This window comes from Coenobita brevimanus, chromosome 46, assembly GCF_032717465.1.
Source record: "Coenobita brevimanus isolate Jiangsu-jjx chromosome 46, ASM3271746v2, whole genome shotgun sequence".
Classification (NCBI taxonomy): domain Eukaryota; kingdom Metazoa; phylum Arthropoda; class Malacostraca; order Decapoda; family Coenobitidae; genus Coenobita; species Coenobita brevimanus.
Window position 1 is genome coordinate 30,699,213 of NC_136999.1, and position 11,622 is coordinate 30,710,834.

At 42.0% G+C, this 11,622-nt stretch overlaps 1 non-coding gene across 1 annotated transcript; it reads left to right on the top strand.

The window, feature by feature from the left end:
* Positions 1-6,462: 6,462 nt before the first annotated feature.
* Positions 6,463-6,581, top strand: LOC145398820 (5S ribosomal RNA). The gene has a single exon (XR_013897177.1). It is a non-coding gene; the product is annotated as a 5S ribosomal RNA (ribosomal RNA).
* Positions 6,582-11,622: the final 5,041 nt, after the last annotated feature.

Genomic DNA, 11,622 nt, shown 5'->3' on the forward strand with positions numbered 1-11,622 from the left:
CCTAGGAATTTGATTTTCTTTTGCAGGAAGTCACATTTACTGAGACTGATTTTCAGGCCTGCGAGCTGGAGGCGTTCAAAGACTTGCCGGAGCTTGGTGAAATGGGCAGGGATGGATTTACTCACAACAATGATATCATCTAGGTAAGCAAAAAGAGAGTGTCCCATCATACCACTGAAGACTGAATGGATAAGTCGCTGAACACGGAAGGAGCATTTCTCAGACCAAAAGGGAGTCTCTTAAACTGAAAATGTCCGGAAGGGGTGCTAAAGGCTGTAACTGGGCGAGAGGATTCTTCCATTTCGACCTGCCAGTACCCACTGAGGAGGTCTAAAGATGAAAAGACTACGTTATTTTCACCAAGGGATTCTAGCAAATCAGTGAGGACGGGTAACGGGAAATGGTCTGGAACGGTGACAGAATTGACCTTACAATAGTCGACTACTGGTCTAAAGTTGCCGTCCTTCTTTGGTACTAAGAAAAGAGGCCTATTCCATGGACTGACGGAGGGCTCAATAATGTCCTGGTCTAACATGTTCTGTACCATTTGATCTGTCTGCTTTCTCTGGCTGTGAGGAAATCGATACTCTGGTATGTAAATCGGCTGAGTTCCTGGTAGTAGTTCAATCGTATGTTTGACGAGGTCTGTTATACCCATCGGTTCACCGGGTAAGGCAACCACGTTTCTGTACGAGGTCAGAAGGTCGAGAAGTTGAGGCGTATTTTCTGGGAAATCTGTGCAAGTGAGATGTGAGAGCATATCAGGTGAATATGTCGGCGCAGATCCCATAGAGTTAATAGTACATACACCGATTGGCGTACTATCATCAGTCTGAATAGTAGGAATTGAGGAATCCTGGCACACCTTTACGGCCACTGGGTATACTAGGAAGTCTCCAATCTTTACACCGCTTTTAAGTTTTAGTGGAGCATTTGTGACATTGAGCAAGTACAGGTAGCATAAACTGTCCTCTAAGACTGTGCACCACGCTGACTCATAAGTTAAGCCATTCACACAACACGTCTCAGGTAGTGTTAGTACATCCACTCCTTCTTTCGCACCGGCAACATTAACAGAGACTTTGGTGAACTCATGCGGTAACAAAATTGTGCACGTATTCGTTACTGCACGTTTCGTCTCTGCGTGTTGGAGAAGATCATTCACACTGTGTGAGGTAGGTAACTGAGACATGTCTGAGTCAGCGATAGTGTTGTCGGGAGAGGAGGTAAGAGCCATGTCCAAAGACTGAGATGATGTAACAGTAGACACTGAGGAATGTATGCCCTTGCTCGCAGTCAGTAAAGGAATGATCTCTGTATTCTCAGATGATGATGGTGATGGTTTGGGCTAATCTGGACTTTTTGGTAGCGATCGGGACAAGGGTAACTGAAGGACTGATTTGATCGTAAGAACAGGACGGGGACATGCCATACTGTAAACTGGGAATCCAGAAATGGCTATACTACCACAAGCAGGTAATAATGCAATGGAGTGTTGTGCCATGGTGGAGAAACCAATAAGGGCATCTGCGGGATACTGCAAGTCATTAGTGACATGAAATTCAAGTGGGATAGGGGGCAAATCTCTGTGTAGTTTGACTTCTAGGGTGACTCTTCTCTTAACCTTAAACTCTGAGCCTTCGACACCACATAGGCGAATGTCTGGTGGTTCTAGGAAAATGACGTGGTTGTGATGTCGTTGAATAAGATGTAAGAAATTGTCGGAGATCAGATTCACTATAGATCCTGTGTCCAAGAAGAATGATGTTGGTATGTCATGACTGCATCCGAGAATGACTAAACCCGAGGATGTTATGGGACCTACATGGCAGATGGGGAGTTGGGTTTCTGGTTCTACGTGATATTGGTCTGATACGGGCGCGGTGCTTCCCCCGACTGTTGGCAGTTGAGGTAACGACATTCCTCAGTGGTGTGAGTCATGCTGGATTTGTGGTATTTGCATTTTGGATGACTTGAACGGGAAGGCGTACGATGTCTGGTTTGGGAGTGAGAACGTCTGTATTTACGGTCGCAACTGGATTCTCGATGTCCAGGATGACCACAGGGCCAGCAAAGAATCGAAGATTGTCTGTTCCATCGGACGCTAGATTGATCACGACCTGCGGTAGGAGAACGATGCGTGGCAGGTCTGCCGCGTGTGTTAGGACGAGAGTGAGATTGGTCTGGGGTAGTGGAGGTGTGATAAACTGAGGAGGCCAAGGGTTGGGTGGTGCCCTGACGCGTGTAGTTCGAACCTGTTCTTTCATGAATGGCTTTAGTGACCTGAATAATTTTATCTCCTGGACTGAAACCGATTTCCAAGGCTAGCTCTCGCTGTTTAGGAGTAAGCCAGTGAAGGAATCTCAGGTAACCCATTAAGTCAGCAAAGTTGGTGAGTGAAAGCATTAAAACGCCATTTTTGTCTTCTAACCATTTTCGTGCCTACCAGTAATTGGAGCATCCTCGCTACTAGTTGCTTTCATGGCGGCAGCAGCAGCGGAGCTTGGCATGTTGCGCTGGGACCCTCAAGTCTTCATCTAGTTGGTTTAGGAGATTAATGAATCCCATGAGAGACGCGGTATTTGAATGCTGGCAACAAAGGCTGATGAGTTCCGTACGAAAATCAGCAAAGGTATGAATGTTATCGAAACGTCCTGCATGGATCGCGGATCCGATGTCCGATTTGCCGTGGTGCAAGCGACCCATGAGGTAGGCTACTTTGAGCGATTCATCGGTGATCTGCCTATTGTGGATGTCTGTTTCGACTTCTCTGAGGAAATCATAGACAGACCAAGTTGGGTCCTGGCCGGTAAATTTGGGATGAGTGACATCGTCGAGATAGATACACTGTGGAGGGTTGGCCATGGCTGGAAGTGCAGAAGAGGCGGTAGGAGAGGAGTGGGAGAGAGAGAGAAGGTAGTGGTACTTAAGGGCAAGCAAGACAGGGTATGAAGGGAGGCAGGAGAGTGAATGGCAGGGGAAGGAGTAGAGGAAGAAGAAGGGAGTGGAGAGGGAGGGGTAGAGGAGGCGGTATCTGGATTTAAGAGTGTAGGATGGGTAGTAAGTGGGTCTGCGGGAAGTGAAACGGAAGTGTCAGATACAGGGCGGTGGTACTCTTTGCTACTTCGTAAATGAGTGATCGTGTTAGAGTCGGCAGACGGTGTATGATCAGGTGATGTTTCCGGGTCGAGAGGGCTGGTATTAAGAGGTTGATGTGGAAAGTATGACATGTAATGCGGCAATGGAAGATGAGATGAAGGATGAAGATGGATACGTAGGTGGAAATGTATAATATAACAATGAGAGAATGGAATACACGAGTAGGTGTGAAAACGAATGAAGATGCGGGGATGGATGGTTTAAATAAAAGGCAAAGGATGAGATGGATAATAAATAACGTAGGTGAAGATGAAAACGGGGTAATGGAAATGAGATGGAATATTTACAATATCCAATCTGTAGAGAAAATCGAGGATAATCTCTATAGAAAGGTAAGGTATACTATAGTTACACAGTAGAGACGGGATTGACGAGATGTATGACGTGCAGGTGTGGCTGGGCGTAGCGGGGCTGGGGGCGGGGCGGGGCTGGGCGGGGCGGGGCTTGGCGGGGCCTGGGGGGGGCGGCGGTGGAGAGACAGCTGGGCGGAGAGGAGAGTGGCTGGGGACGAGACTTGAGTGATATGTTGGATGAGGCTTAAGTCGAGACGGGAAGAGACGCTGCGATGAGTCACCGGCAGGGAGTGGCGGTCTTAGGAGGCTCACGTAATTCAGACCACATGTGGCGGCGTCGGGGCCGGTGGTGGGTTGTGAGGGCAGATGTTGGTGCAATGCAGGTGTAGAGCTGTTGAGTTGCAAATGCAGAGAATGGGGGTGGGCAGACAGTGGGCAGACAGTGATAAGTGGCACCATGGGGGCAGGATTTATGATGAGTTCGGAACAGGTGCTGGGAACAGGTGAAACAGGTGCGGAGGTCGGCGATGGTGACACTTGTGGGCAGGGACAAGGTGTATGGGTGGGGTTGTTGGAGAGGTGAGCACTGGTGAGAGAAATTGTATACCAGGAAAGCACAGCCGGTTATTACACCACGAGAGGCACTGAAGAGGGGAGAGGCTGTGAGATGCGAGACGTCGTGTATCTGTTGGTGTCACTAAATATTGTAGGAGGCGGTCAGAATCTGATGGTCCGAACCACCGCTGCTACCAAATGTAACTTGCTATACTTTGGTGATAGAAACTCCGTGTACAAACAGCTAGATAAGGAGTTTATTACGAGCTCACAACAAAATAGTCTGTCCTTCTTGAATGTCTGCTCTGAACTGACGCAGTGGCGCCGTCTTCCCAGGTGTGGGGCCCTGGGAAAGCGTGCTAGGTCAGCAAGTTTAGTGGGGGCATGTATGCATTGGGGGGGAACATATATACATAGGGGTAGACATATTGTGGAGGGGGTACACTTCTTCAATGTGTGGTGAATGATTTTGTTCCATCATGGGAGGAATTCCTTGAAGACAATGCGGAGTAAAGTTTCATATTTACATTTGTGGGTTCTCACGGCTCTCTTGTACTGGCGGCCTTCCATGACACCAGTGACTGATCCTTCTGTAAAAATACCAGCTTCTATTATAATGTTCCAATAATGGAAAGTAGATTGCACATAGTATGGAAAGCTCCTATCTGCAAGATTACATTCTTGAATCTGTCTGCATGTTTCCACACAATCTCTACAGCCTTAGCATAGATTGCCTGATTAAACACAACTACTATTTTGGAAAGGCTGAGGGTGTCCCTGGTCTGTAATGAATGCTTTAATATTTCATGTATAGTTTCCATATCAATTGTTGGGGGTATTTATAGTTGGGGGATATCTTTATGTTATCTTTTGTCACTGTCAGGTCTCATGACAATATTGACGCCTGTCCATCCCATCACTTGTTGGTTGTCTCCTTCGATCTGTCTTGTAAGCATCCATACAAGATTCTTCTTGTGTGCCTCAGCAGTCACATTAGCTCTATCACAGTTAACACTTTTGAGGTTAGAATGACCGACTTGCTTCCCTGGTACACAAACATTCAAGGGGTCCTAGTGTAATGTCAGGCTTCCTTTCTTGTTTTTCTGAATAGCTAGAAGAGGAGGTTTGTATGGCTTTAGTCCAAATATCTGTGGCTGTACAATAATGCCATTAACTCTGTGAAACGTTACCTCTCCTGTCAGGGTCTCTTCAAGTTGATTATTGTTGTCCCATGCAAGAGTTGTAAATACATAATCTTGTATATTTTCTTGCAGGATAATGTTATCTGTAGCACCAGCGAGCTTTAGCAGGCACAGAGCAGTTTTTCTTCTATAGTAGTATATGACATTCCATGACCAAGCCTGCCCAAAAATCCGGATAAACTCAACATTGCCGGCCAGTGCCTTTACAACAGATGGCAGAAGTACATGTTTAGGTGGAACTTGAGATCCCTCACTCATTACATATATAAGATCCTGAACAAGTGAGTCTACTAGCAGTGAATTTAGTTTTCAGGATTGTTTGTGAGACCCATCTCCACTGATCAGTGCAAAAAGGAACTTTGTTACATTTTCTGGCATTTATACACTACTAGTTAGGGCTGAGGGTAGAAATGGTCATTGGCTATTTTCATCCTGGTCGTTTATAACACATTTTAGGTGTTACACTGCTCTCTCCAATGTTTGCTGAACATCAGTAGAGTTTTCCTGAAGTATTTTCAGCTTGCTGTTCAGCTGCTGATTTTCACGTGCCAGGTCATAGGCAGTTAAGCTGTATGGAAATACCAAGAGCTTTCCGTTTTCATCGGCAAATATATGAATCACGTCTCCAGGATCACCTTCAAATTTCCTTCGAAGAGTGTTTCTTAATGGACTCACGTATTTCCACTCCAAGGGACAGCATGCGGTCCTGTAACACATTTGTAAGCTCTGCTAGTTTCATAACTCTGGGTGATTTAAACAGTTCACATCAGATTTTGCAACAAGTGTTCATAGGAATCCCTTTCAGCCTCCTTGTACTTGTAATCAGGGTCCTCAGGATCATTTGTGTGCCTCTATCAGTACCGTCTTCTATGCTTTTTAAGTTGGTATAAAGTCTGCAGCAGGACTTATGATACTATGCCCCTGCTACAACAAGCTCTTTGAGGCAAGAGCTAGAATTCTGGTGTCATTACGCTTTGTTGCTACTTCTGGTATCTTGAGTCTGTTTGTAATTCAACACAGTTTACCAAAGGTTGTCTGGTTCTTGTCCCTTTTATATATTGTGTTGCCTTTTCCGGTCGGCAAAATATACAAGTTTTATCTAAAATTCTTGAGGCTGAGGCCTGTTCCCTTGTGGAACATCGCTAAACCTGTGAGAGCCGTCATCTTTGCCTTCAAGTTGACCCAAACCACGCTTCATAGTGAACATCTGGCGACATTTTCTATCATAAAATACCTCTGGCACATCTCCCTCTGCCAACGGCCATACCACGTTGAGTACACCGCTTTCCGTCTGATCAGCGAAGTTAAGCAACGTTGGGTCTGGTTAGTACCTGGATGGGTGACCGCCTGGGAACACCAGATGCTGTTGGCATCCCTACGTGTCAAGTGGGGTTGGTGGAGGATTAGTGCCCTCCCTGTAAAACAGTTAACTCTAAGCCCTTGGACACCCCATTTGGGATACATGGCATCTGGCAATGAATGAATGAACATCTCCCTCTCCTACGGTTGCAGCAATGTCCAGCAGCGGTGTGTGCTGCATTATTCTGGCAGCTCTAAGAAGAGTGTTCCAAGAATCATATTCTCTTGGTGATATGAGATCACTGTGTGCAACATCGTCGCCAGAATGGATTATGCATGCCTTCTCTGTATGCTGATCCATCTTCCAGGGTGCAGAATAATGTTCATTCATGTACCTGATAAGACACAATTAAAGAAATGAGACAGGAATTGAAATTAGCATATGCTGAGGTAAGCAGATGTAAGCTGAGTAAGTATATCACAGTTTTGTAGAATTATATCACTTTCCAGGGAAATATATTTATTTAAGGCTTATGAGAATGCCAGGTGGTAGGTGGGGCGCCCAACATCCACCCACTTAGTATAGTGGTACTGTGAGTGTGTGTGTGTGTGTGTGTGTGTGTGTGTGTGTGTGTGTGTGTGTGTGTGTGTGTGTCCTTACCTTACCTAATTGTATCTTTACAGGAATGAGTCAAGCTCGTACTGTCCCGTGTCTTAAACCATATTTATCGTACATATCCTTAAACTTGTGAATTGTTTTGGCACACACTACTTCATTCGGTAGTGCATTCCATTGATCAATTGCTCTGTTTGGGAAACTGAATTTCCTTACGTCTTTATCACCTCTCTTCTTATGCAGTTTTTTGCAGTGTCCTCTTGCTGATGCTTCTCCATATGTTAAATAATCATTTATGTCTATTTTCTCCTTTCCCTGATATGCACTTATATAGCATTATCATGTCACCTCTTTTCCTTCTCTCCTGTAGTGTTGGTAGATTCAGCTTATTTAGTCTTTCTTCCTAGCTTAGGTCCCTTAAGCTTGGTACCCATCTTGTAGCGGCCCTTTGAACTTTTTCAATCTTGTCTATATGCTTTTTGAGATGAGGACTCCAGAATACTGATGCATATTCCAGGGTTGGTCTAATGAATGTTGTTATTATCCTTCTTAGCATGTCTTCATTTATGTATGTGAATACTATTCTCATATTTGCAAGCAGTGTATACATGTTCCGTACCTTCTCGCTGATGTGGTCAGCCGGAGATAGTCTGTTATTGATAATCACACCTAGGTCTTTCTCTCTTTCTGATGTGTATAGGGTTTTATTTCCTAACTTATAATCCCAATCAGGTCTTTTTCAACTTTTACCAAACTTGATTACATGACACTTGTCCACATTGAATTCCATTTGCCATGTACTACTCCATTCATGAAGTTTATTTAATTCTTCTTGTAGCTCTTTACAAGAGTCTGTGTTAGTAATTCTCCTTTGTATTTTTGCATCATCTGCAAACATATTCAGATAGTTCTCATTTCCAGTGTTACTGTTTATATCATTTATATACACTAAAAACATGATTGGTGCCAGCACTGAACCCTGTGGTACTCCACTAGTCACTTCTTTCCATGATGAGTAGATTCCTCTTAGTACTGTCCTCATTTCTCTTTTTATGAGAAAGTCTTGCATCCAACAAAACAGTTTGCCTCGAATTCCTCCTTGATGGTACAGTTTCCATAAAAGTCTTTGGTGTGGTACTGTGTCAAAAGCTTTCTTGAAATCTAAATAGATACCGTCCACCCATCACACCCTTTCCTGTATTGTGTTTGTTACTCTGTCATAGTAGCTCAACAGATTAGTAACACATGATTTTCCCCCTCTGAAACCAAACTGTCTTTCTGTTATCATTCTGCATTGTTCTAGATGATTTACCCAAGCTTTTCTTACAAGTTTTTCTAATACCTTGCTTACAACACTGGTCAGTGATACTGGTTAGTAGTTGAGTGGATTTTGTCTATTTCCTTTCTTGAATAAAGGGACAAAATTTGCTTTCTTCCAAATATCAGGTAGTTTACCTTGACTCAAGGATTTCTTGAAAATTAAAAATAATGGTTTACTTAACTCCTTTGCACATTCTCGTAATACCCAACATGAAATTTCATCAGGACCACTTGCTTTTCCTCTGTCTAATCTACTTAACTCCTCCTGTATTACTTTTTTTGCTTTTTGTATATCTGGTAGTATGTGTGGACATGCGTGTTCCACATAGTCCCTCTCAAAAAATTGTTTCTTCTGTAAAAACTAATTGGAAATTCTTATTTAGTGCTTCACAAATATCTTTCTCTTGTGTGTAAGTGATTCCCTCGTCCGTAATGGATTGTATTTTATCTTCTACTTTGGTTTTGCTTCTGATATAGCTGTAAAACAGCTTTGGTTGATCACTACTTTTATTTATTATATCCTCCTCAAACTGTTTTTGGGCTTCCCTCCTTATGCTTGTATAGTCGTTTCTTGCCTGTTTGTAATTATTATACGCCCTTTCACTATTGTGTCTTCTGTATCTATTCCACAACAAATCTCTTCTTTCTTTTGATTTTTTACATTCTGTATTGAACCATTTTTGTATTTTCTTATCTGCTTCTTTGTGCTGTGGGATGTACTTCTGGACTCCTATCTCATAAAATTCACAATTTTTTTTATATACAGCATTTAAATCTTGTCCTCTAGCTCATTTTCCCAATCAACTTCTAAGAAATACTTCTTTAGGTCTTGATAATTTCCCTTTTTATAGTTTAGTCTCTTTTTGTAACTGTCATTGCTGTTTACTATGTCATATGCTATCCTGAAGTTATAATTTAGTACTGCCTGATCGCTTTTGCTGAGTGGAGGGTGATATATTAAACTGTCAATATGATATTCTTGCCTAGTAAATATTAGATCTAGCACTGAAGGTACATCAAGTCCCTCTTTTTCTGGTGGTTTCCCTCACATGTTGCATTAAGAAAAACTCTTGTACGAGATCCAGGAGCTTTTGGTCCCAACAGCTTTCTTGGCTATTTATATCTAGAGTATTTCAATTTATATTTGTATTGAAGTCCCCAGTTAGTATAATTCACTTTCCGATTTCTCTTCCATTTTATGTAACAGCAATGATCTTTATACTCTGAATTGTACTCTCTGCAGGTCCTCATATTCGTCTCTTTCCCATATGTTTGATCTGGAAGATGGCATGTTTACAAATTATGGCTACAATTACTTTACCTTCAAAGATGTGTCGATCTCTACTGCAATCAGTTCTACTTGTGATGGTATATCTAGTTTTATTTCCTTGACTTTTAGATTTTTTCTTAGTTAATATTATAATTCCTCCTCCTTTTTTAAATTTCTGTCTCTTCTCCATATATTGTATTCCTCTAAGTTTAGTGTGTCATTGCATATCCTTGGTGTTAATCTTGTTTTCAGTTAGGCATATTATTTGCCCAGGTTCATTTTCTCTGACATAATCATTCATCTCTAGTCAATTTAGATACCATTCCATCCTACACATTTGAGTACATCAACTTTATCATCTTGTTTATATACTTGTCATGACATGGTTCTACTACCTTCCTCCTTTTTTCTTTTTCCATCTCTGTTTGTGTACCACTTTCGTACCTTGCCAATCCTATTACTTTGTAAAAAAAATTTCTTCTTCTCCTCTTCTGATCTTCCTCATTTTTTGTTTTTGCTTCCTCCCTTTTTTCTTTTTCAGTAATTCCAGTTCCTCTACATTTAGGCATCTTTTTATCCATACATTTTGCCTTTGAGACTCCTCTTTTTCCATAAGATTCTTTGCATTTTTTAGTATCTGCTTCCACAGTGTTTACACTCTGGAAAGTCACCTGTTAGAGATCTTGTCTTGCTTTTCTCAGTATTTCCCTAACCTTTCGTGTTCCTCTATGTCTTTACTACAGATTTCACTCTGATACTTCTTTCAGTGGCTCATTACATTTGCCATCTTCCTTTTTGTCTCTTGTTGATTTTGTTTTTAACTTCTTCCTCTTCTATACCAGTGATTACTATTGATTTATTTATCTCTACTGAATCTCTGACTAACTTTGGATTGTTTTGGATTATTCTTTTCCACTTCCTTTTTAATGCTTTTTTCCTCCCACCCTTGTTCCTAAGTCTTTCTTTACTCTCCCACCATTTCAGCATACGTGGTTTCTACATCATTTTTGTAGCTTTGCACAGCGTCATTCACCTGTGTTATCTTCTCCTCAGTATCACTGTTCTGGTCCATAAGACTGCTTGCTTGCACTAATTGTCTCTGTGTCATTTCTGAACTCTTTCATAACACTCTACGTGATTGACTACTGTGCCCTTGCCATTTGACTCACTTTCTTCCTAAGCATACTCAATTCCACTCTTAGTTCACTGATGGTTGTGTCTTTCTTATTGGCCTCCCCTTCCCTAGTTTTTTCTATCTCTTCCTTTATGCAAGTGCATTTGCTTCTTTATTTCATCAATTTCATTTTTGACAAGCCATTTTCTAGTTTGTGTACGTTCAACCAGATCTATTGTGAGTCTCCACTTCAACCAGTTCTTGGTAGAAATCATCATTTTTGCTTTTTACTTTTAATCCTTTTCTTTTCCAAATTTGTTTTACTGAAGTATGTATCCATTTTGTAATACTAAATGAACAGAGTATGTACTTACAAGAGTATGTACACTTTCCCCATATTATTGCTGTAGTCTAACCAAACCCAGCTGACTCAGCGCATTTTTTTCCTCGTGGTTCTTTATTGTTTGAACCAAATCTTTGTTTAAATTTATTTTTTTTTTTCCTTTTAATAATAGAAAATCATTTGGTCTATTTTGTTACAGACTTTCTTAGCTCATTTCAAGATACTATGTTTAGAGGTAATGCCACTGGCCGTGTTGTTTTGATGCAGAGCACCGTTGGCGGAATCTGCATCTGATGACCTCATCTGTGTGCGTGTGTGTGTGTGTGTGTGTATGTGTGTGTGTGTGTGTCTGTGTGTATTTTGGGCGTAACTCTACGTGGAAGTGTAGCAAGTGAAATGAGTTTCTGTAAACCAGGAAGCCATTTACAACGCTGGATGGTAACCTTATTGC